We start from the raw sequence: 6,000 nt of genomic DNA, 5'->3' as shown, positions 1-6,000 counted from the left end.
GAAACATATCTATCATTTTGCTCAGAGGTAGGTAGGAAATAAATGCACTCATGCATTTGAGCATCCGTTACTGAAGGACTGAACTTAGTGCTAAATGATGTAAATCTAGATAAATACCATCGCTTTTGAATAAATTACTTTGGATGCACACCAAGGAAACTGCATCCAGTTATGCTGCCAGAATAGGCAGAGATCTCATTGATGGCCAAGAGACCAAGAAATGGACTTCTTCCTGATAAGATGGGCAGAGAAATCCAGTTCTGCGATGTGCTGGTTAAGGGATGGGTCTGTACTGACAATGGCAAAGCCCTCCTTTGGCTTCAGAGATGTGAGGTTGGGTCAGAAACTCCTTTGCTTGCATTACTGACAGCTGTACAGGTGGGTGTATGGCATAATTCCCAAAGGGAGCAAATCTCCTGACAACAAACAGCAATTACCTACATGGCTGGGTATTGCAGAGGAGAGCTTGGGCTTTCTCTGTTGGAATCAGTCTAAGACAGCAAAAGCTGTCACTGTACACATTGGACACACAGTGTAATGCTTGTAAAAACCTAGGAGATGTTTTTCCCCCTAAGTTAATCAGTGGGAGAGAGGCCTACCAAAGACCACCACCCCATTACCCAACCCTTGAGTATGGATAGAGTAGACTCCCTGGTTCTTCCTCCAGCAGCAGAGAATGTGTTGACCCTTCAGCCTCTACTCAAGCTCCTCAACCACAGCTGAACAGTGGGGCATTTTTAGACTCTCGGCAGCATATGGAGGTGAAAGGTCTGGAATGGTATTGCTTTAGTGTTACTTAAGGCCAGTATGTGAAGAATACCTTCCTCAGAAGATGTCAGAACCAGACAGCTAGAAGAGGTCTTTTTGGCAATGTGGTGGTAGAAGGTTCCAATCTCCCATTTCCACATCTTCCTCAATACCACACGGGAGAGGTTCGCTGTCCATAGAGCTCCATCATCAGAAGAGAAAAAAGGTGTTTCATACTCAACAACACTGTGGCAGTGGAAACAAATCAGAACTGCCTACACTTCTCAGCTTTATAAATTTAATTTTAAATCAAAGAGCAGCCTGGGTGTGAGACGTCCCCATGGAAAGGGCAACCCCAGTACCAAGGTGCACCCGAGCATCACCTCCATGCCAGTGCTGCCACCAGTCCTGGTCCAGCTCTTTGCCTTTCCCATCACCTCTCTGCTCACACCCTCTGCCCTGGGAGCTCTTCATCCTGCTTCATCCCAGGCTTGAGCAGGGCCTGGTCTGACAGCAACCTCCAAGCCCAGCCGGGATTCACAGAAGAAATAAGTAAGCAGATCTGCCCATCACAACTGTACTTTAAATTCCCCGCACGGGAGAGACTTCCCCTTTACATTCTCCCAGCTAACACTTTTACCGGGAACCAGAGGCTGAAAAAATTGATCTCTTTGGCTGTTTTCACCTAATACTCTTGGTAAATTTGATTCCTTACAGGTATTTTTTATAAAAAATAGGCTAAACTAAGAAATGGTTTATGGTGGTTACAAATTGCAGTTAATAGCAAAAAGAAATCTCCTTGGATGAAGCTGATGAGGGAAAACAAAGCACCCATACTCAAATCTATAGAGCTGTAGGGCTATAAGGGGGTAGTTGCTATCACAATTAAGGAAGAGCGGAAGACCGAGGATTTCCCGTATCTATGATATGCAGCTCACCATCTCAAAATCTTATAAAATCACATTCTTCTGCCATCCAGATACAAACGTCAGGTCTAAGAGGGTAGAGATCTCCATGTTTCATCGGGGAGATGAAAGGGCAGATGGAGCACTGGAGGAGGTGGGAGAAGGGAAGAGGGAGAGAGGAGGTGTTAGGTTCCCTTTAAAGCAGGTACCTAAATCTGAGGATTTTTTTTTAAACCCTCTTTAAGATGAAGGCTCTGCTAATAACATGTCCAGAAGATGGCTCCTGGCAAATTGCTTTGTTATTCTTGTCAAAAAAAAGGGGGGAAAAAAAAGAAGAAAAAAAAAGTCCCTTGGAAGCAGTCAATTTTAAACCATATATCAAAATGATTAATTGCCCTTAAATGAGCAGATGTTGAAGTACCCTTGAATGGGGCTAACGCCTTTTTGGATTGCAAACATAATGTATTCATGGACTTGGAAAAATATCATTAGGGCTATTAATTAGCTATAAGCACCAAAAGCTTTGGTGACTCCAAGGTGTTCAATTGGTTTTTGGTTTTGTTTTGTGTTGAGGGTTGTTTTTTTTTTTTTTTCTCCTCCTTTTTCTTCTTTTAAAGACTTAAGGGGGAACAACTGGTTTTGCTAGATACGGTGAGCAGGTATTTCCTAACGCTGTGCATTGAGTGCTGAGATGTGGGGAAACTGTATGAGATTCTGACCTTTAAATACGGGTAGGGACAGCCCCAGTGTGTGCTAAGGCAAAAGGACTCGTGAAGGAGAGAGCACAAATGGAGTGGGGCAAGGGGAGAAAAGGGAGGGGATACAATACATGGAGCTGCAGGAGGTTTGAAGGAATACGGTTCTGCTCTCAACCAAAGGAAAATGTTTAAGCAGCAAAGGTTGGAGTCGGTTTTGGGGGGAAAAGGTGCACCACGTCGTCCTCACTTGGAAGAAAGGGAACTTTTATTACATAGTTGACCCTGGAGGGAAAAAAAATCATATAAATGCCTCTTCCTCCTAATCTTGCTTTCCTCCAAACCTCTGAGAGCAAAGGGAGAAATGGCGCAAGCTGTGGCTTGAGACTTTTTAGTAACAGAAAATCCCTAAATGTGAGCCTGTTTTGGTCTCTTTTCAAATGCTGCATCAAATATGTTTTCAATGAATTCACGGGGAAGGGGGGGGGGAAAAGAAAAAGGAGGCAGGGGAGAGGGAAAAAAAAAAAAACTTTTTAAATCTGTTTAAGTTTATAAACAAGATTAAAGAAACAATGTCAAGGGTCTTATGGAAATGGTGATAGTGCCCCTTTAAATAAGAGCAAGTGGAGATTTTCTATATCACTGTGCAGTTTAAATCTTTCTTGATGGACCGGACACTAGTCCTCCTTAAATCCTTCAGAAAGCTGCTTTAAGGAAAAAGGCTGCGAGGAATTTCTTCTCGCTTTAATTGCTTAAGAAACGGTTCCCACAATGAGCTGTGGCCTAGATTTGCCTCTCATTTAAGTTCTGATTTTTAAAAGTTCACAAGTTAATCCCCTTTTGGTCTCACACGAATGCGGTTGGCGTCGGGGACAAAGTCCTGGACAATGTCTGGGACGTTTCAAACCTCCCAAAAGATGCCCCATATCTAAAAATGTATAAAACAAAACAACACAAAACCCGGTGAAGTGGTCTTGATTTAGTTAAGTAACTATCTTAAGACCCCGTTGCCACTATAATTCGAGGCGAGTATAAATCATCCTGCGCTGTATTGCCGTACATGCAGTTTTCTCCCTTGTCCATCCTCAGAGGACGGAGTTTTATTTCTCTTCATTCGATCTGAAATTAAACATCCCATCCCCAGCACACTTCGCCCCTGGCACCCTTCATCTCTGAGCACTTCACTGTCCGAATAGGTGGGAGACAATACTCAAAAACAAAGAGGGAGAGGAGGAGGGAGTTAATGCATCGGCTGTTTAAAACATAACCAGCCGCGCTGTGATTTTAGTTGTACTGAAGCAAACAGCCACGATCTGGGGGCGAACACACGGTGATATTCTTTTATTGCATATCCCTACATATTTAGGGGGGTGCGAAGAGAGGGGTGGAAAACACCCAACATAGGGAAATTTCACATCTTCCTCAATAATATGAGGAAAACACGGTTTTCTTCCACAATTCCGCTCTGATGATTCCAAGGATTTTAGGTTTGGGGTTTTTTCCCCCCCTAAAAAGCAGTTCTGCGCTCTCTGTCCTGTGATGCAGGTGCGGGTGCTCAGTGTCTATACCCAAACCTGAAGTTCGCCGCTCTCTTCGGGAAGATATAACAAATGGCATTTCGGGAGGATGGGGGGAGACGTGTCCGGACCTCCACCGCCGGCCAGAATTATACAGTTGATGTCACGGCAATGGAAAGCGTCCTTTCTGCTGCCGAGCAAACAGCCCCTCCACCCCCACCCACCGAGTCGGGGTGGCAGATGTGTGCATTTCTATATTGCCCCTTCTTCCACCGGGCAAAACTTCAGCGGAATAAAAAATTACCCGATTTTTTTGCCCCCTTCTTCCCCTCGCTTTTTCTTTTTCTTTTTTTCTTTTCTTTCTTATTTTTTTTTTAATTATTTTTAATGATGATGACTTCACCTACGGGGGTGGGAACAGCCCTTTCTCGCCCCGAGAAGCCGAGCTTTGCAGTCGGACCGCTGCCGGCCGCGAACCCCCGGAGCCCCGGGGAGGAGCCCGGGTTGGTGGGGGGCAAAGAGGGTTTCGGGGCTGCAATCTCCCTCCGTGCGGGGCATCCCCGCATCTCCCCGCCTTCGGAGAATAAAGTCTTCTTTGCACACAACCGTGCCGTTTTCCCGATGTTTTGCTCGTATCGATACATTGGGGCCGGGGGTGGGGGGGAATTTATTCAGTCGGTTGTGCGGACAAACTGAGGACACGCTGGAGAGCTGTGCGGAGCGCACCTCTTACTCTTCCCCGCGAAGATGCGCTGAATTAAATGCGGTTATTTCTTTATCGGGTCTGTTTAAAGCCCGACGGTAAAGAGAAATCAGAAAGATTTTGTGAAAACAGAGAGGAACTCTTTTTAATACTTAGGGAGGGGGGAGAATTAAAACTAAGGAGTTTCCATCGAAGCAATCCCAAAATCTCCCGTGTTTAAGGCGACAAGAGAGTGACATCGCGGTCGGAGGGGTCGGGATTTGTCGTGCCCGGGCTGCCAGCAGCAACTCGGGAACGGCCAAGGAGACCTCGATCTCCTCCAACCCCCTTCCAGCACACGGCGGGACCCTTCCCCATTAATTTCAACGGAGGATGCTGCAAAGTTTAGCAGCCACTCGAGTGGGTTTTCGTACCCAGGGACCGCGTTTCTTGCGAGCCACAGGTCGGGGGGAGGATCTGGTACCGGCCGAGCTTCTGGGAGACGGGGGGAACTTCCAAGCGAGGGACCGAATTTGGGGCAGCATCGCCCGCCCGCCCCTTGCTCACCCCCGTCTCAACTCGTTGTATTTTGCGGGGTAGCGATGGAGCTGCTTGAAAATACAGTGTACGGACTGGGGGCGGGGAGGGATCCCTGCGTAGAGTCACCCCAAAACAGGTACCTCGTGAGCTTTGCGGGGTGATGCCCCCGCAGCCCCAGAGACGGAGGCCCCCGAAAAAAACGCCCTCGAAAAGCGATGACTGCAATAAAAGAGCCGAGTTTCTCCCGATCGGTTTGTAGGACAAAAGCGGGTGGTTATCAATTATCGGGTCTGGGGGAAAGGCAGCGCGAGGGCTCCTATCCTTCTTAGGGAGAGAAGGCTGGGAGGGATGGAAGAGATTTAAATAGATTTACCCCAAGCAAACCCCTCACCCCTCTCTTTGCCGGGACAATCGCTTGGCTCCGTATAACCTCTGCAAGAAATGTATATATAAGATAAAAATAAATACAAGAAAGTGGCACTCGGAGCCTCGGGTGCCTTGAGACAGACCAATTCCTTCTTTTTTTTTCTTTTTTCTTTTTATGGTCAGAATTTGTACAAAATATCAAGCTCAAATTAAAAGGTCCTCTCCCCCCCTCTTATTCTTTCTTGTTCCCTTAATTCCTGTCTAAACGGTTTTGCTCTGGGAGAAGAAATCTTTTCTATAGGAGGGAGAGAGGGAAAAAAAACCTTCAAGAAGAGAAGGGTATTATTGTTTTAATCCTCTTACCCGCAGTCATTTTAAAACAGGGTGTTTTGGAGCCTGAAATGGCGTCTTGTCTCCCAATCCTATCCTAAATCCTTCTGGGCTGGGAGAGAATCTAAAGGCAAGGAGCTGGCATCTATTAGCAATCTCTCTAAAGGCTTTAAACTGCTCTTTCTGCTGCGAAGGCATGGCAAAGCTGAAAAGCAAAT

This window comes from Coturnix japonica, chromosome 8 (genome assembly GCF_001577835.2).
Source record: "Coturnix japonica isolate 7356 chromosome 8, Coturnix japonica 2.1, whole genome shotgun sequence".
Lineage (NCBI taxonomy): Eukaryota > Metazoa > Chordata > Aves > Galliformes > Phasianidae > Coturnix > Coturnix japonica.
The sequence above is the reverse complement of the archived record's forward strand: the minus strand, read 5'-3'. Positions refer to the sequence as shown.